Source organism: Tyto alba, unplaced genomic scaffold (genome assembly GCF_018691265.1).
Source record: "Tyto alba isolate M040663 unplaced genomic scaffold, T.alba_DEE_v4.0 Super-Scaffold_7, whole genome shotgun sequence".
Classification (NCBI taxonomy): domain Eukaryota; kingdom Metazoa; phylum Chordata; class Aves; order Strigiformes; family Tytonidae; genus Tyto; species Tyto alba.
The window spans coordinates 26,219,022-26,239,582 of NW_024881328.1; the positions used below are offsets into that span (position 1 = coordinate 26,219,022).

At 40.9% G+C, this 20,561-nt stretch overlaps 1 protein-coding gene across 4 annotated transcripts in view; it reads left to right on the top strand.

The window, feature by feature from the left end:
- The first annotated feature begins 1,036 nt into the window (after window positions 1-1,036).
- Window positions 1,037-20,561, top strand: part of OSBPL6 (oxysterol binding protein like 6) — a 104,810-nt gene continuing 85,285 nt past the window's right edge. For 3 of the 4 annotated variants that reach the window (XM_042784075.1, XM_042784076.1, XM_042784077.1), the window contains exon 1: window positions 1,038-1,399. The gene's annotated coding sequence lies outside the window, so the exon portion shown is untranslated. Of the gene's footprint in view, window positions 1,400-20,561 lie in introns of all 4 variants that reach the window. The other variant, XM_042784079.1, reaches the window with a different exon arrangement.

Sequence of the window (20,561 nt, forward strand, 5' to 3'; positions counted from 1 at the left end):
TTTTCTTAAGACTGTTTGTAAATATTTTTTAATGCTCATAGATGTGCTTATCCTCAGTGTATGGCTGGTAAGCAAACATTTCATATTATATTTAGTAAAATTCCTTGCTGCCTGAATTAAAGAAGGGGACATTTTAAAGACATTTGTGTCTTATACAGAATAGTGGAAAGAAATATATGGTTTAACCTGTGGACGTTTTGTCTTCGCATCAAGAATCGAACTGTGTTTTATAACTTTCTTTTGGAGAACATTCCTCTCAGTTGTTAATGAGACTAAACTTGAGAAGAACAGGTCACATTCTTGGATGGATGAAATAGAATATAGTTCTTTTCCTGTGTTTATGTTTTTACTCAACATTTTCTCAACGTGTTCAAACCTTTTCTCATGGTGGTATAAATTATGAGTAAAAATCAGTGAAAAAAATTCTCATGTCATTGGATAACAACCGCACTGATTTTCAAAAATGAGAGCCATCCTCTGAGGACGGGCCAGTGCGCAAGCCCTGGGGACAGGGAGTGACCAGGCTCCAGCAGGACCAGGGTGCCAGAGGCAAGGCGTGAACCACGCAGGTGAGTCTGCAACCTGCCTCCTCCAGAGCTGTCCTCTGCTGCTCGGTAGCTTCTCTACACAGGACAGCCCAGCTTCCAGCCATCAAGGGTGTCATGAAAGTTGTGACAAGAGGATGCACAAAACAAAAAAAAAAAGGAAAAATAAAGGTTAATATAGATGAAACTAAGGGAGTAACTTCTCTGGCAGTTTTCAAGAGTATGTAATGTGTTTTTTTTCAACAACCTCCCATTATTGGATAACAGAGACCAAATCAGCAAACGCAGTGGGAGTGCGGGGGGGGTGGCAGTGCAGTGCCGGGCATCGCGCCTCAGCGTGGGGAAAGGCCGCGGCGGGGGCTGCCGGCAGCGCTGCCCTGCGCTCTGCTGCCCTGCGCTTCCCCCCGGGGGTCCCGGCGGCACCCCTTTGCCCGCCACCGCCCGTGGCACGGCGGTCCCTCTTGCTGGAGAACATCCCCGTTGTTGCCCACGTGCTCTCCAGTTTAATTCTGGACCTGATCTCATCACCGAAGTCCGTTACTCGGTCCCCGCCGCTGCCCCCTTTTCTCCGACACGCCGGCATCAACCTGACCCCGGGCTTTGCTTCGCGCACCGGGCCCGGCTGCGGGAGCGGCCGGCGAGGTGCCGTGTCGTGCCGACCCGAGCCGAGCCGAGCCGAGCCGAGCCGAGCCGAGCCGAGCCGAGCCGAGCCCCGCCGCTGCGCGCAGAGGGCCGCGACCGCGCTCGGCAGGAGGGAGCAACACGGCGCATCCTGCTCGCTCCGCTCCTCTCCGCGCAGCCCAGCCCGGCCCGGCCCCGCGGTACCTGTCACCGGGCCGGGCCCGCTGATGCAGGTGGGTGCCGGTCGGCGCGGAGGGCACCTTGGCCGGCGGGCAGGGGCGGGGGGCGGCGGGATGCGGCGGCGGAGCGAGGAGGCTGCCCGCCCGCCCGCCCGCCTCCCTCCCTCCCTCCCTCCCTCCCGCCTCCCTCCCTCCCTCCCTCCGTCAGACGGGCGGGGACCTGCGGTGGGCGGGAGCGGCGGGGCGCAGCCTCTCGGGCCGCAGCGGGGATGCGCGGCGGATCCCGGCGAGGAGGTGGGCGCTGAGCGGCGGCGCGGGCGGGGCGCGGGGGCCGGAGGCCCGGGCCCGCAGCCGGAGCGGCGGGACAGGCCGTGCCGGGGAGCGGCGGGGCCGTGCCGTGCCGGGTCGCGCTGCGCGGCGGAGCCGGGCCCCCCGGGGGGCTGCGCGGCACGGCCGGGGCGCGGTGGCGGCGGGCCGGGTGCGGGGGCTGCGGCCGCCCCGGCGGGGGCTGCAGCGGCCGGGCCCGGGGCGAGGCCGGAGCATCCGGCCCCGGCGGCGGCCCGGGGTTACGGTTACGGTTACGGTTACGGTTACGTAACGGCATCCGGGCCGCGCGCGGCGGTGCCGGCCCCGGCCCCGGCTCCGCTCCCCGGAGCCGCGCTTTTTAACGCCTCCCGCGCAGAGCGGTTTAAAATGCCCCGATAAACTGTCTGGTCTGGGAGAATGAATTGTGGATCGGATATTGCTAAGTTGCTGCTCTCTTAGGATGCCTTTTTGTTTTCATCCTGTCTCAAGAAAAAAAAAAAAAGGGCAGCAATGGCCTGTATTCCCAATTTGCTAGCAATGCTGCAAACCCCTTGCGAGTACTTTTGAATACATACGGATTCATTAAAACAGTTGTTTGGAAATCATCTGTTTGTCAGGAGTGCTGATGCTTAAAACGACCATCTGACCTGGGTTTCGCCATTGGACCCTCCCTTCGTTTTATTTTATAACTGCTTTAGCGTGCTGCAAGGCTACATTGTTGGTATCCTTCCCCAAAGCTTCAGCAATGCAGATACTACAGGCTAATAGTAACTGAAACAAAAGACCTTGCTGTACATCTCGGAGTGAATTAGGAATCCAAGGTCGAACAGCAAACTGCAGTGCAACTTGTATGGGGTAACGTAACAGAACAGAAGTATTCACAAATCTTATTAGAGAGTTTAAGTGAAAAGTGTTCCTTAAATAGAGTCTTACTCAGTAGATGAAAAAATAATTGCTTAGTGAAGGTGTGAGGAAATAGCTATTTAAAGACTACAATTAACTATATCAGCTCAATTTTAATGGAACTGGTACATTTAATTGCATTCCTAACAGATTTTCTGTTCTCCAGATGATTAACTTGCAGAATGATACCAGCTCTAAGACTAAAATCTCATCAAATATCTGATGGTTTCTGTATAATATAATTGTGTTTGGTTTATAATAGTTCTTTTCTAATAACCAGCTGCTGTCCATGTAGCTGTAGATACTACAATTAGACTTTTTAAATCTTGGTATAAATGTCATGACCTTGACCTTTAGAGGTTAAGCAGATGTGGTTGTTAAGATCACAGTATCTTATAAGTTTAATGAAACATTTAGCTTTATATATAATAAATGGGTTTTAGAATTATTGTTTTTTTTTGTTTAAAAACTACACAAGAGGAGGACTACTTTGTATTTTCTCTCCATTTTAGATAAATTAGCAAGAGATGTGTACAACACGTATTATTTAAAATACCCTAAGGAGGTTTATATTTAAATTACCTTTCTTGTGCAAGTAAATGGCAGGATGTTCATCTGGAAAAACAAATTATTGCAGGATTTGTGACTAAACATTTTCCCTTGCTGCTGAGGGCTGGAAGAGGTACATTTCATTGTACTGTAGCTCCTCAAGCTCATGTCTTCCACTTTCTATTAGTTTGCTATTACACTCCCAGATCCCCCATAGTGGTTGTGAGCTATACTGTTAGGGGTCTTGTTAGCAAGTTTTCTTATTATTGGCCCTTTTTTGTTCTTGGCCCATTCTGGCTGCTTATTCATAAAGCTCTGTGATGCTCCAAGTTTTTGTTGCAGATTTTCTAGTCTTTAGTTTGCTTCAGTTCCACCCAGGAATAAGAAAACACTGGTTTGTGTACTTGGAGAAACAAGTGTGGATTTTTTTTTTTTTTTTTTTTCCAAGTGCTAGTGTTGAAGGGCTGTACTCTCCCTGTATGTTTATACACTTGGATGTGTTTTTTATGCAATCATCAAAACCATAACTTTGCTCACAGGCATTAGAGTTGCTGTGCAACTGGGTAGCCATTCAGACCTTACTGCAAAGCCACCGTGGCTGTGGAAAGATAAAGCCTTGTGACTTCTTCAGTAGAGGAGTCCCCCGCCTCATGCTCTATTGCAAGTGCTGCTGGAGATGGGGCTGCTCTCCTTTGCCGCTTCTTCCTTCAATCCACGCTGGAGCTGAAGGCAGAGGGTGTTAATGTACTGCTTCACTTTCCTTCAGCACGTGTCTGTGTGTGGGATACGTATTTGTGTCTGCGCCTTGCTGCCGCACATGTTCTGAGTTAGGATCTACCATTGGACTTCTCAGCATGACAGAAGTGAATGGTTTTGTTCTTGTTTTGCCAAATACATGAGATATCAGCATGGATTTTCTCTGGCATTTTTTTTTTTTTTTTTTTTTTTATGTAATCCTTTAGATTCATGAGAATTTATGCTTCTATACCATGCTGATTTGTCTCAGGAGAGTTGTGTTTCTTAAGGGACACTATTTCTCCAGGTTAGCCTTTCTGTGTCATGCTGGAGATCCTGCTGTCACTGATACTGGTATTGCAGTGGGAGACAGGAAGGGAATGGCCAGCGCTTCATTGATGAAAGGGGGTGTGTGTGTGTGTCTCTGTATTTTTAATGTGTATGTATGTATACAGTGAGCATGTCCTAATGGTTTAATTAACCCTTATGCCTCATATATAGAGTAGAAAATAATTGTCCATTACCCATGTCTTTTTGTCTTTTCTAATATTTTTTTAAAAACACTGAGCAATCCAAACAGTTCCCAGGGATTTCTGGTATATGTGATGATTAAAACTGGAAAGCTCTCTTTTTTTTTTTTTTTTTTTTTTTTTTTTTTTTTTTTTCCCTTATAACTAAATGCTTGCTGGTTTTGAAGCTTTTGACTGTGTTGATGTGGTAAAAGGCAGAAGCTTCTATAGATATTTTTCATGGAATATGTTACTCTGGGCAACTGTACTTCTATAAGGAATTTCTCCAAGAATTTCCTTCAGGCTTCTGTTTCTTTCTTAAGCTGAGTTTAATGAGATTAAAATAAATAAATAAATCCTTCCCAGTGGAATATTAAAGTAAATGCCTGCTTTTTTTTTTTTTTTTTTTTCTTTTGAGTTGAATTTACAATATAAAGGTTCAAGATCTCAAAAGAAGCAGCAACAGGTACTATATACAAATGAAGGTAAACATGCTCAGGCACTGTATAGGATGTTGGATTTTTGGCAGTTTCAAAACATGGCTTTGTTGATAAATACAGAAACTCCAGATGTAAGAAGGCTAGTGAGATGAGAACATTGCATAATGAGATGCCAGGTAATGTGAACTGAATTTGGTTGTAATATTCTGAAATATTAGGGAATATGAAATTACAGAATCACAGAATAGTTTGGGTTGGAAGGAACCTTTAAAGGTCATGTAGTCCAACTGCCCTGCAATGAGCAGGGCCATCTTCCACTAGATCAGGTTTCTCAGAGCCCTGTCCAACCTGGCCTTGAATGTTTTCAGGGATGGGGCATCTACCACCTCTCTTGCCAACCTGTTCCAGTGTTTCCCCATGCTCATCATAAAAATTTCTTCCTTAAATCTAGCCTGAATCTACTCTCTTTTAGTTTAAAACCATTGTCCCTTGTCCTATTGCTACAGGCCCTACTAGTAGAGTTCATGCTATGAATGGTGTTATTTATGTATGTTTGTAACTAATTTAATTATCTTCATACCTAGGTTTTCTGAGCTGTAAATATAAACCTACAGCTTTCAGCTATTTTCTGTATGTCAGAATACAGATGTGTAGGCAGTTAAAAGTTTTCTTTAAATGCCACCTCTGTATATATCCTGGTGAATGGTGTTTCTAACACATCCCTCTGTTGGGGTTGTTCCTTTCAGAAGAGCTAAAAAATGATGGAAGAATATTTTGGTGCTGACAGCTGATAAACCAGTGAAAGGGAGGACAGCTAAACATGAAACATGGAAGATAAGAGAAGACCATGGGAGTTATCATGTATAGACAAACTCATGTATTTTAGGGAAACTCCTTGGCTGAAGAGACTCATTAAGATATTAAGGGAGGAAAAAAGTGAACAATACCAAAATACTAGAGTCAATTGTTGACAGAGGAAAAAACAGGGATGAAGTAAGATTTGTTTTGGTGTATTTTTCTTTTTTTTTTTTTTAAAGGAGGAGGTTGGACCAAGTGACATCTAGAGGTTCCTTCCAGCCTGAACTATTCTGTAATTTTAACTGTTTTGACACCAAAGGCAAAACCCAGACACTACTATTTTCTATTTACAGTGAAAAATAGATGGTGCTTAGAAACTCAGAATTATGTTTTCTGGAGTATGTGTGTTAATCCTAGAGACTTTCCAGCTAGTTTAGGATCTGGTTCCAAGTAAAATGTGCCAGTATGTGCTGAAGGCTCTATATACAGTTATGGGTTGTAGCAGAAGAGAGAGAGCTGCTGAATTTCCCAGCTTGTCTTTCTGAGAAAGCTACAGACCGGTTGTTTAGATGGTTTTAGTGTGAGCCACTCCACCACCAACTCAGAAACCAGAAAAGATTGTGTCTCATCACTTGTTATCTATATCTTTAAAAAGAGAAGCTTTGAAGGAGGAGGAGGAAGAAGTTGGAGACTGAAGCAAAGAGGGTGGGTCTGGAATGTATGGCAGTTGTAATATCCTAAAGGTGAGGAGAGCTTTATAATGGTCCTTAGAGATGTGTCGCTGTAGCAGGGAGAACAGCTGCATTTTGAAACCAAGTGAAATAATTTCCTTTTTTTTTTTTTTGTTTGTTTTTTGTTTTTTTTTTTTTAAGTTTCTTTTAAGATGAATATATTTGAATACTAGTTGAGAACACTTCTCTTAAAAGAAATAATGGATACACTAACTTGAGGTGTAAAGAAATCTCTAGTAGATTGTGAACTTAATATAGAGTTGCAAGAACTTCAAGTAGCAAGTGTCATGTTGCATTAGATTCAAAGATTAAGTTTTATACCAAAAATCAATTTCCTTATGGGAAACTTGGTTTTCTTGCTGTCTCCTTGCCGGCAGACAGTATCTGTATTTCTAGCCAAGTGCAGTCCCTGGACATCTCTTAAAGGTTTGATGTTCCTCAGTCAAATATTTTCCATTTGTGGAATTTCAGCCCTCCCCTTACTCCAGTGAATGCTTTCCTCTTTATTACAGGATGCTGAGAATCAGGTGAATAAGTTGAATCTACCCAGAATTTAGAAGATAGGAAGTCCAGTCTTGGTTATGATATCTCACAGTGTGATCTGACCACTTGCATTCTTAACTCTGCTAAAATAAGAGTTTTATTTTCCCTGTTTTACAGTGGAACTTGAGTGATTGAAATGCTTGTAGCCTATAAACTATATAAAACCCCTATACTTTTCAGTTCACATGAAAATTGTGGAAATCACAAAAGCTATGCTTAGTCCCTATTGATTTGCATATTTCTAGTCCAAGCAGAGATGCTAAGGACCTTAAAAGGCTGGATTGATTTATGTGTATATGGTATTGAATGTAGTCCCACTCCCTAATGCAGATGCTGTTCTATTGGTACAAAGCATTTCTATAGCATGTATTGCTTCTGGTTGTGTTTGTGAAGGATTCAAAGACCTTAAAATAATGTATTAGATCCTTTACATCAGTACAGTAGGGTATATATCCGGGATTGCTTTGTTATAAAAACAACTAAACCCAAAGTAAGTAACATTTGTGTAAGAATGATCTATAGATCAATTTCAAGGTACCTTAATTTGGACTGTGATACCTTTTTTCAGATGATGAACTTGAAAAATTTTCTGTTGAGAAATAGAATAAGCTCAGGTTGCCCAAAGAAAAGGCCGTATGGAACCTGTGCCATGGGGTGAAGTCTACCTGCCCAGACAAAGGAGATGTTGGCTACATCTGCCCAGTTCTAGCTGACATGATTAATTCTGGAAAATTAAAAAAAAAAAAAAAAAAAAAGAAGAACTTTGTTTTGTAACTGTTGCTAACTTCACACTTCCTGTAACACATTTTGGGGTGGGAGACTAAAGAGTTACAGAAGTCTTGGTGGCAACCACTAATTGATGTTAGATATGTACTGTGGAATTGGTGAGACCTTTGATGGCTCATACTGACAGTTTATATGAGAAAGCAATAAATAATGAAATCAGTAGCCCTAGCTGTGGAGGATGAGGGAGCATCACATGGGACATGCACATACTTCTGACACTTGGAAGGCTGAGCTGGAGCAGAACAGCCTGGTGTGAGGTCCAGACCACCGGCCAGGACTTGGACCCAGTGAGTGGTTGGGGTGAGCACTCTGCTCTCCAGGGTGTCTGGTGGCAGTGTCACCTGGACCTTGATTTGTGTGTGTGTGATAGAATAGGCAAGCTGAAACAGAAATGCCGCACCCATTCTGCTTAATGAAACATGACTAGATTATGTGACAGAGAGTGGTATCTTTCTATTCTTGCAATCGCCCCACCCCATTCCCCTGTGACAAACCCAGCATGGATAAGGTGGTGTTAAACAGGAATTGGGTCAAGAGAAGTTTCTGTGAAAACTTCTGTTTTGACAGGAGTGGTTCCAAGCTGGTGATTCCTCTTCCCGTTTCACCTCTGCCTCCACCGTCTCCCTCCTGCGTGTGATCGACCTGCTTCTGCAGTGGGACCACAGATGGGCTCTTGTCCCCACTTGCACTGTATGGGCATTTTTATGCCTGACCTACTCAGGGTTGCCTGACACCCTTGTGATCTTTTTCAGGAAAACGATTTTTAACTGTTTCTTCCCATCCTCTCTTTGAAAATAAAATTCAATCTTGTTGGGAAAGTAATGGCACTGTGTTTTGAAAAGTGGGAGGGAAATTAATCCAGATTATTATTTTTGAGGTTTTGGCCACAAGAAAAAGCTTTCTGCAATTAATTTATATCTGGAGTAGTAAAACTTTTAGGAAGGTGGTGGTGGGCAACTTATTTTCTTCTATACCTTCATTTTTAGGGTGCTGGTTAGCCATGTTGCCACCTGGCAAGGATTGATCTTCTGGGGAAGCTAGACAGGCAAAAATCACTGATGGACAACTACAGAAACGGCAATAAATGTACTAGAGAAAGGGCCTTTCATCTTGTAAATGGGAAGCTGGAATAGTTAGTGGTAAGTGTTTCCTTCAGAGTGGAGTGGGTCAGCTGGGTGAGAAGGTGGTGACTGATGGTGGAAATGATACTTTGTTAAAAGGAAAAAGCTTCAAAACAAAGCAGATTGTTGAGATCTGAAATTGGTGGTTGACGTGGAGTCATCTTGGGGCCCCTCTGACCCCAGTGTGAGCATGACACATACATCCCTCTGAAAGTAATTATGTCTCTTTTGTGTTTAAAGTCTGTGTTTCTTGGTTTTAATCTGTTTCTGGAAAACAAGCTTTCTTCAGAAGATGTTTACAGAAAACAGGAGGATGGGAATGATATGAAATGGAGCTATAGGGTACTCAGAGGATGAGTCTGAATGTAAAGTATCAGTGTGCCACTGGTACTGAAAGGTTACTTCTGTAGCCATATAAAGTCTGTGTCTTTCATTGTAATGGTTGTTGATGAGTAAAATCTGTCTTTGTTTTCCCCTGTTCCTGTCAGCTAAATGCAAGTTGTCTTTCCAAGTTCACTTACACCTGACAGCTGTGCTTTCTTGTGCATGTAGCTTCTGGTAAATATGGTCAGGTCATAGCTGCTACCTGGTTTAATGTTCTTGGGTGACATAATCATGGGCAAAAATAACCCACTGTCTGAGTGAAAAAAAAAAAAAAATTATGACCGTCCTTAACTGTGACCTCTGTTTGTGTGGGTGTGCAAATATGCTATGGGAAGCTAAATGTAAATTATATGGTGGTCCACTGAGTAGGCCTCTTAGTCCTGCCTATGACTGCTACTATAGCCTACATATAAAACCTGTCAGTTTGCAGTATATGATTCAGAGTGACACAAAATGCAAAATAATATTTTTAAAAAAATAACAAGGTATTTTCTTTAGTAGCTGCACACTCTGTCCCCTGCCTGGTCACCATAAATACTGTTGCGTGACAGAGCTTACACTTAATAATTGGTGTGGCTTCTGTCTCTAATTAATACAATAATGGTGGTGTTGTGTAATGTGAGTTAAGGATTAATGGGGTAGGCCCCAAACCAGGTCAGAGTCTGAGGATTAGAATTAGGCAAACTACTAACCCTCACACCCTTACAGGACTCTTCAGTAGCTCCACATGGTTATGCAGCATCTGTGAGTTCAAGGAATAGAAGCAGTTTCAAAAGTAATCTATCATATGCTTTTTAATTTCCATTTCTGGTGATCCAGATCCAACAGCAACCTTTGCAAAGTAGTTGGTTGCTTTTAAATGTAACAATGAATGTGTCAGCTTGGGTTCATAGCTCTTACTTTTTCTATAACAGCTGTTGTGTGTCTATCTGCCTGAAGAAGAGAAAATGTCTGACGAAGCTATAAATTTAAGTAAAATTTTGTAAGCTATACTAGCAAGAAAAGGGAGAGTGGCAGATTTTTTGCCTTTACAATTTACAAATTCCAATTCATAATTTGCTTTGTTTTTCATAGTGTTTTGGCCAAATCAATGTAATGTGAACAGGTAGAGGAGGTAGTAAACTAACAGGTGTGTTGTAATCACTTGGCCTTTCCTAAAGCTGTGATATTTTTCTTAATATCCTTAGGTTTTAGGCTTCCCACTTGAAATGCCCAGATCAGTTCCACAGAGGCTGTGTAACAGATTGCTGTTCATAGTTCTCCTGATGTTTTGTGCCTTCTTGATTGCCTCATTTTTCTTTTAACTGTACCACCTTTATAGATCCAAATATATACTTCTCCTCTATGATGTGTGCACTTTCTAATAGCTGAAATGTTATTCAAACTCTTAATGCCTTGTACCAGGGCTGTGCACAGGGTGGGGGGAGATCACTGCCTTCACCTCTAATACCTGCTGACTGTCCAGTCCAGAGCTGTACCAGCCCTTGGATGCCAGCTCGTGCTGCAAATACAATGTGGTATTATTAGCCTCCACCACCTTATGCTATTTCTGGTATAATTACTTTCTGATATTAGATCTCCTCCTCAATGTTCTTTAGAATTTGAGAGATTTATTCAGTATTTGCAAATTTTTGTGCTTTAATCTTAACTTAGTTTTACACAAAATGATTGAGTTAATGTACTCACAAATAACGTCAGTAATGAACTTGTGCTGTACCTCTTTACTATTCTATATACTATTTACAGTTTGAATTGTTTTTAAGTTACATAACATTTTTTGGTAAAGTTTAAATATATTGACTACAGCTTTTTCTACATTTTCTTCATTCTTTTTCACTTGTGCTATTTGTAGGAATTCAGTAAAAATAGTTTCAAAGACACAGTAAAGAATAATGCTATGTTAAAAAATAGATAGAGACTAACAATAAGGACTTGATAAACATGGTGATGTTCCCTTGACGGCAACAGAAGTATGCTAACTTTACATCAGTTGAAGGGGTTTTAAGTACAGTAAACCAGACCTATTTAAGACGGGATTGATGTAAATTAGGCTCACTAGAAAAGGGACAGTATCTCATAACAAAGAAGTTTTATTTCTTGATGCCACTGCATGTGTTCTGTGGTAAGCTCTTTCTTTTTTTTTCATTCTATTCTGCTTCATCTGGTTGTAGACACCAGGCTCAGTGCTGAGAAATGCAGAACATGCTTATGGAGGGCATGGCAGCTTTATTCATTTCACACTTTGACATCTCTGGCAACATACCTATGTTGAAAGCTGATGGAAACAAACTGCTCTTTAGGCCACAGATATCTTGAAGAATGTGTAGTTCTGCTTTCTTGGCTGGTTATTGGGTAGTTTGCTATGAAAAATGTGTCATAGCTGTGTGATATAACACTGAAAAAACCACCAATGTTAGATAAATCTGTTTATAGATGAAATTTAGTTTCTTATAAAGAACTATAATGAATGCAAACTAATTTTGAAACTATTTTTTTAAGGCAAGTGCATCAGGATTTTGTTCACTACTCTGAGTTTCCAGCACTGAGCTGTGCTTTCTCAGCTCTTGCCCTCTTTATCATTCTGCCTCTCCTTTGCAGGTCATTTCCTACCCATCAGTAAACTCCTTTCTGAATTTCAGTCCTGTGCCCAGGCTCACCGATTCCCCCTGTGGACACAGGCATGTCCCTGTGTTCAGGCTGCCGGTGTTCCATGCCTCTCCCCTCCAGCTGCCCCTCCTGCAGCCTGGCTGATGCAGTCTTCCCTGCTTCTCCTGAAGCTCCTTTGCCATCTGAGGAGATCCTCGGTGTGGGCTGGCAGGGGCTGAGAAGTATGAAAGCAGAAAAACCCTGGAGAACAAAATGCCTGGAAATTCACATTAAGTATACCATGGAAAATCACTTATTTTCCTAACAGGCCTTATGCCTAATAGCAGTGTAAGGTGCCATTTATTAATAACAGCAAGTGAAATATTTACACTTTGCACTGGCGATTCTGTCAAGGTGGATTACACATTTCAACCATGCTGAAGCAGATTTAACTGTAATGGTACAACTTCCAAATGCGAGTTTCTCATTTAGAAGGACAAGTCCGAACAGAAATAAATGTATATGTGTATTGTAAGATCCAGGAAGTAATTCAAGCAGATCTCTCTGAGGTTTTTCTATTTAAGCAATCTCAGTATGCTGCAAAAATGATTTTCAGTTCTTTAGGCTCCCACATATTGCAGCAAAGAAAATCAATACTTTTTCAGCTAATGTATTTTTTTTCCATTAAAGGATAAATGAGGAAGTGTGAGGCTTCTAGTTTTCTCAGACTTCTGTGTGCTTCCCAGATAGCTAATCTTTATTTATCTTTATATTTTGTATAATGCGTACTTAGTGTGTGTCATTTTATTCTCATTGCCAACCATTCCTTGTGTTTATGAGTTAAATACTCAAATAATGATGGAATTGTGGCGCATTTTTAAAGCCTTTGTTCAAGCACCTCACGTTAAGAGGGTGAATGTTTTATTTGGGGAAATTAGACTTTCTAAGAAACTGAAAATTATCCCTGTCATGGGTTAGTTTTCTGCTCATTCAGTAATGTGATGGCTTGTCTTATCTTTGTAGTCACTGAAATTTGTCAATGTTTAAGTACTGGTACTGTGGAGGGTTTGTTTTTCAGTTTAATTGTTATAAACTGAAATATTATAATTTATAGATCCCTGAACAAAGGTTTCCTATTAATATGTTGGCAGCAAGCCAAATGTATTTAATTTTTTAAATGTTTTTTGTTGCTTTAATGATCAGTCTCACCTCTGCCCAGCAAGATCATGGAGCTTCCTCCCAGAAGCTATGGTAGGGCACATGGATAATAAGGATGTGATTGGTGAGAGCCAACATGGCTTCACTAAGGGCAAATCGTGCCTGACAAATCTGGTGGCCTTCTATGATTGGGTTACAGCATTGGTGGATAAGGGTAGAGTAACTGATGTCATCTATCTGGACTTGTGCAAAGCATTTGACACTGTCCCACGTGACTTTCTTGTCTCTAAATTGGAGAGACACGGGTTTGAAGGAAGGGTGAATCAGTGGATAAGGAATTGGCTGGATGGTCGCACTCATAGAGTTGCAATCAACAGCTCGATGTCCAAGTGAAGAGTTGTGACGAGTGGTGTTCCTCTGGGATCAGTACTGGGACCGGTGATGTTTAACATCATTGTTGGTGACATAGACAATGGGATTGAGTGCACCCTCATCAGGTCTGGTGATGACACCAAGCTGGGTGGCACAGTCAACACGCAGGAGGGAAGGGATGCCATCCAGAGGGACCTGGGCAGGCTGGAGAGGTGGGACTGTGCAAACCTCATGAAGTGCAACAAGGCCAAGTGCAAGGTCCTGCACATGGGTCAGGGAGATCCCAAGCACAAATACAGGCTGGGCAATGAGTGGGTTGAGAGCAGCCCCACAGAGGAGGACTTGAAGGGTATTAGTGGGTGGAAAACTGACTGTGAGCCAGCAATGTGCACTCACAGCCCAGAAAGCCAGCTGTGTCCTGGTCTGCATCAAGAGAAGTGTGGCCAGCAGGTTGCAGGAGGGGATTCTCCCCCTCTATTCTGCTCTTGTGAGACCCCACCTGGAGTTCTGTGTCCAGCTCTTGGGCCCCCAACACAAGAAGGACACAGACCTGCTCTAGTGGGTCCAGAGGAGGCTATGAAGATGATCAGGGGGCTGGAGCACCTCCCTTATGAAGACAGGCTGAGAGAGTTGGGGTTGTTCAGCCTGGAGAAGAAAAGGCTTCAGGGAGACCTTATAGTGGCCTTCCAGTACTTAAAGGGGGCTACAGGAAAGATGAGGAGGGACTCTTTTATCAGGAAGTGTAGGTATAGGATGAGAGGTAATGGTTTTAAACTGATGGAGGGTAGATTTAGGTTAGATATAAGGAAGAAATTCTTTCCCGTGAGGGTGGTGCGGCACTGGTACAGGTTGCCCAAAGAAGCTGTGGCTGCCCCTTCCCTGGAAGGGCTCAAGGCCAGGTTGGATGGGGCTTTGAGCAGCCTGGTCTGGTGGAAGGTGTCCCTGCCCATGGCAGGGGGGATAGAGCTGGATCATTTTAAGGTCCTTTCTAACTCAAACCATTCTATGATCCTCTAGATATCCCTCTACACATCTTTCAAAAATACTGTAAATTTGAATTAGAGAAAAAATTTTTTTTATTATCTGAAGCAAATATGCACTTTGCATTTCTATTTCCATAGATTTATCAAGAAGCAAAAGAGTGGCATGATCAAAGGCAACACAACAGGTCAAAAGTGAAAGACAGCGAATGTCAAAGTTTAGGTTTTGCTCATTATTTTTGTTTTGCTAATAAGGGTATGTGTGCATATAAGCAGAACACAGGAGGCAACAGCATTTACTCAGCCATATGAGAAGTAGAGAAATAAAGTACTTTAGGTCATTAATCTTCCATCCCAGGATGAGATGGGTCTTGTAAGTAATGATATTAGAATTTCCATAAAGTTTCTCCCACGGTGTTTGCTTTTACTGTTGTTGCATTGCTTGACAGAAAATAAGAACAAACTCACTTGTTAACTGTGGCTGACAAGGACTGTGTGGTATGGAGTTTCATCCAATGATCTACAGAAGACCTACATAAATTAAAATGGGGAATTTGTGTCTCAGAAAAAGATTATGTGCGTAAGAATTGAACTGTCTGTACAGGATTTAGCAAACAGGCTCTTGCTCATAATACAGGGTCAGAAACTAAGCAGAGAGAGAGTATCTTCCCCTTCTGGTTATGCTCGATGGCAGATTGCAAGGGACTGTTCTGGATGAGTTTCTAAACCTGTGTACCTTGTTTAGCTGTAGCATGGGTGCATGCTGGACAGGCAGGCATCATCAGCGGTAGCTATGACCCCAAGCATTGTGCTTGTATCTGCAAACTGCTGTAGGTATTTTGGTTAGCAATCCTGCAGTGACCTGAGCAACACATTTCAGTATTTTTTATTGTAATTAACATTTTACATGCTTCACTGTATTTAGTACCACATTCTAGTTCTTTCTGCACACAAAACTGTATTTTCTCATCTTTGTTATTAAACTATATAGCTATAAGAGGCAGAGTCAATGCTAACGAGACATGTATACAGGAGAAAATAAATGGCAGAAAGTCAAAATTAAGCAATTCCCAGTGCTGTTACTAGATTTAAGAGAGAATATGACATTTTACAAATAGTTTCAAAGACTAAAAGAAAAATGAAAGGAATGGATGATAGACTTGAAACTCGTAGCAGTTGTTTGTCACAGTTGCCTGTTGTCTTGCTGAGGGTCTGACCGTGGTGTAGAACTGGAGACCAGTGTCCTGCACAGCTGTAGAGAGTTTAAAAAAAAAAAGTTGCAGGAAGTAGATCTGCTAACTTTCCCAAATGTGTGGGTGAAGGCCCTGCTTGGTAGAATAGATGCAATTTTCCTGCTTCAGTATGCTTATCAGAAATTAGAGAAAATAAGGATGAATGCAAGATTTTCTTTCTAGAACACTGCAATTTCCAACTGAATATCTAAAATGCTTTCTCCTCCCTCTCCCTCTCTCCTTTTTAATCTGCCTTTTAGAATTGTTATAGTCAGGAAGCTGTCCCAAAGCATTTATTTGTTAGGTGTCACTATGTACCATTAATACAATTAACCTTACAAGTCCTTTTTTCTTCCTTAGCTTATTTCCTTGGTAGTCTTTCAAAATTATTTTACTGCTATTTTCTGATGTTGACTAAGTTTGGAACAGGTATTGCATACAGCAGGGGAGTTTCTCTTCTGTGTAAATGGCTATGGGCATCTTGGCTGAGGTTGCTGACACATATTTGGCTACATGCTGTCTTACCAGCTATTGTTAAGGTCTAAGGAATGTTGCAAAAATGAAATTAATTACTTACGAAAATTACTCTTGTCCTTACAGTTGGAGTGATCTCTTCTCCAAAGGGAGAAAAATTATAACAAGAACTTGAAAGTTGGTATTGAGATAAAAGAAGTGTCAAGGATAACGAAATATTTTATGATGTTGGGGTATGAAATTGTCATAAGTGCCTTAAAAAAAAAAAGGAGCTAAATTTGAGTATCTTTGTTCATTCAGTGGCAATATACACTTTAATGACAAGTTTCAATTGAAAAACACTAACTAGGTCCCACTTCTGAATAGAAGTTGGATGCTTCTCTGTAATTCAGTTCTCTGGTGTAACTTCTGCAGGTATAGTTATTTGTAAAAATGGCAGTATTATGATCAGTAACAAATAATACTTTTTTGATATAGCATTTATGTATAATTAAGCATACCACAATATATTGTCACTGTCTAGATGATAAATGGCTCAGAGTCATTGCAGTCTAACAGTTTTATTCTAGTGAATTTACAAATACTCAGTTGCCCTGAATATAACCTGAATTTATAATTTGTGAATGGTAACAAGGAGCAGAGGGAGAAATTTTACCTGTATTTATATCTTTACTTTTATGGTTTTTAATATAGTAGCATTTTATCATTTATACTTTTGTTATTACTCTTGCATGCAATATACTTTTCAGGAGTATTCTTATGCCTAGAGGTTGCTCTCAGATGTTAGGAGATTTCTCAGTAGCTATGAAATTAGTAGACAACACTAAGAGAAGCTTAAAAAGGAGATGTTGAGCTTCAAACCACGGCTGGTACAGCACTAGAAGTTCAGAAAAACCTGATGACTTGAGTTACAATTTCTGACACAAACTGTTTAGGTCTTCATGGACAGCAAAACAGGAAGTAAACCCTACTATCCCATTTTCTGCTTCAGCAGTGGTACATAACTGTTCAGTTTCATAAACCTGTGGTTCCCCTGAAGAAGGAAGATGATGCTTGCATTTTGGACATCCTTTTTATTCATGCAAATGCATCATTAGAATCCTGTTCATATTTTATTGAATCTTGCTGTGGAAAATCTGAATTTATCAGCATCTCAAGTAAGAATAAGAAGCTCTCAGACAGGTGACAATGTTCCCTGATTTGTCAAAGTGAATGAGCAGAGAGAGGAGGAATACTTACAGAACCATGTTTAATCAGAATCTGTGATAGCCAGCACATCCTCTTGGCTCTGGCTATGACCTCAGATAAAATCTTATGGTGGTTGTTAACAGCAGGGGCAGAGGTGTGGATAGGATCCTGGCAACTGGGGTGTTTAATGATACAAGAATGAAATCTGATGTCATCATGAAAGGAAATGTTTAGTGTCCTATCTTGAGCATGAATGTATATACCTGATGGTAATAAATGTCTCCTCTTCAGGTTGAGAATCAACCCTAATAGAATTGCAGGTGAATGTTGTGCTCCTTCCTTCCTGCTGAGAAATCATGACACCAGTAATTAAAATAACCAGATTTATGTTCAGCTGCTTACTGCTGGAGGTCTTTCTGTTATCTTTAACCCAGCGTTAACTTAAGTCACCCTTTAATCTAAGTGAAAGAGACCATATATGCTTTCTCTCTTGACTGTATGTCAATATGGAATGTCCAGAGAACGCTGTTCATTTTGGTGCTAGTGTACTGTATGAAATTTCAGCCTATAATCTTTGATATGAAAACAATATGGCTTCTAAAAAGATTTGTTAGTTTATGCTATATATGTATGTATTATTTATTTATTTTGGGTATCCTCCTATCTTCCTACTTCTATGTATAGTACCAAGTCCTGTGGCTATGCAAGTGCAGCAAGAGTCTGTGAGTCTGTAATATCTCTGCCCTGAGATCTGAAGTGCTCCGGCAGTGTCCTCCTGGAGCCTCACTGAAATAGATGAGGGGCTACATGTGCCGTAAACTCCAAGACCTGCACATAAATATCTGCACAAGCAAAAGTGTCTTCCAAAAATCAGCTCGAAATTGAAACCAGAATGCAAATAGATAAAACCACATTAAGTTGTTTTGTTTCTTTTTTCTTCATAACACCAAATCATGCAAGGCATGTTTTAACTCGTCATTTACTCACATAGCTCCTCAGAAAATTAACACACTATCAATAGTAGTAGTTGTAAGGACAAGTCTTGCTTTAATTTTCCTGTTATCTCCTGAATATGGTCCATCACTGTCACTTCTTTTATTAACATTTCAGAATACATAAAAATTTATAATAGAGAAATATGACTCCTATTGTCTTTTTCTCCAGGCTTAAATGGGAATAATGTCTTTTCATAGCTATTTATATTATGTATGTTAAAGCATCCTTATGAAAATAAATATGCCTCAGTACATTTTAGGGAAGTTGAAAGCCCCTGAATGATAATGACCTTGGCGGTGTATTAAGTGCTAGTGTCTCAGGATGCAGAACATCTTGATACTCAGTTATCCATGACCTGGGTCTCTCAGATAGTTGTCTTGTTCAAGTGTTCTCAGTGGTAAAATCTGCGTTCTTATGTTAGAGAACTGGAGTGCTTTCCTTGGACAGGGAGAAATGTCTGAAAATGTAAAACACTTGTAAGAAAGAACTGCTCATTCTGAAAGTAATAGGGGCCAAGAAAGTTTTTTGGTCAAAAGTGGACTGGAGTAAACACAATTAAAAGAAAAATTTGGGTTATTTTCCATCTTTCTGGTAGGGTCTTAAAGGATCCACTGTAAGTTTCTGAATGACATCTGTCACACAGCTCTCCAGGGATGATGAGAACTGGAGGGGTTTGGGCGGCTCTGTACCTCCTGTGGGCCAGGCAGAAAATAGAGCAGCAGTACTTGGATTCACAGAAGAGGATTTTTGATTTTTGTTAGATTAGGGAGTGCAGTTTACTGGTTCATTACAAACTGAAAAAAGTTGCACTTTTGTACCTTTGTTAGTGAATTTGGATTAAATTTAGCAAATATTTTCCATAGAAGGAAAAATGGACGAAAATTTGAAAAGCTGAAATTTCATTTGAATACACTTGCAATGAAATGATCGTTTTGGTGTGTCTTGATGTTAAAATGGACTTTTCCCCCCAAGTTACTAGAAATTTCTCCTTTTTCCTCCTATTGGTTCCTGAACTAAAAAAAAAATCCAGTATTGATACAGCCAAAATAGGTTCTTTTTTCAGTTAAGGGTTTGAGGTTTATGAAACATGTCAATAAACATGCCCAAGGAAAAACTCGGCTGTTCTAAAAATATAAGGCAGACTTTGCTAGTTAAGAAAAGCTCTCCCACCATATGGTGTGTTTCTTTTAAGATGCAAAATATTCATATACTGAGATGAACCTTCTGGAGGAACTTTGAGGCAATAGCTCCTGCTCTTAAAGCTTCTGCCTTTATTTGTTTCAACAGAGACTTACTTTCTGAAAATTTTTCTTCCCAATCTCTAAAAGATGCTAATAGCACCCTGCCAAACTGTTGTTGACAATCTATTTCTTGTAGGATGTTGTTATATGTAAATAGCTTTTTTATATATATTTAATTTTTCAAGACAGGGGAAACATTTGGATTTGCTTTCAGCATGAAGCTAGAATAACATTAATGTCTCTGTTATAGTAGTTGTTGTAGTCTTGTATGACAACTGTGTTGTACATGTTATCTTACATGACTGTAGTTGTGGAATAGATTGAATTTTATATGTGATTGACATGTTATTGCACACAGGGCTGCCTCATCCATTTTTTTCAGTGCCTGGTTTGCTGTAGCAGGAACCCGTGTTCGCTGCCACAGTGCTAGCGTGACCTTCATACAGACCAGCAAAAACCCATCTTGTTTGCTCAGCATCCCGAAAGGCAATTAGGAATGGTTGCCCAAGCAACATAACATCCTTGTCAAATACCACGGGGATTGCTGTGATGCCAGTTGGACCGTTCAGTCAGAAGTGGCATACTCCCATGCGCAAAACAGTGGAGTAGCGAAGGAATGTTGTTGCTTCCTCTTTGTTTGCTATCTTTGCTTGGACTCTTTTCTGCTAAAGTGGTGGAAGATAAGCAAAGGCATGGAGTTAACAGAGGAGTAGAGAAAGAAAAATTTAAAAAGCAACATGAACAAGGAAGGGAATCCCGGGGGGAAACTGCATTGTGGATGCTGGAACAAAGCAATGGAAAAAAAAATCAAATGGAAAAGTGTTGATGTGAAAGAAGAATTTAGCCAGAATAAAGCCATTTAGAAAAGGAAAGTAGGGAGATAACATGGGAAATGCTGAAGGATTGGTTTAAAGGGGCAAAAATGGGATACATCTTTTTTTAAGCATGTTGTAACCCTTATGCTAAAACTGTATTTCTTCATCAGAGGTACAGTTTTACGTCTTTGCTGAAAAATCTGTATCTCAGGTTTTTTTTTTTGTTGTTTGTTTGGTTTTGTTTTGTTGTGTTTATTTGCTTTTTTAAACTAAAAAGAAATCAACAAACTTTCTGATGCTTTGATACTTGGGTTTGTTTCCCTAATACAAGATTGGCCAAAGATCTCTTCTGGGTGCAGGTGGCTTATT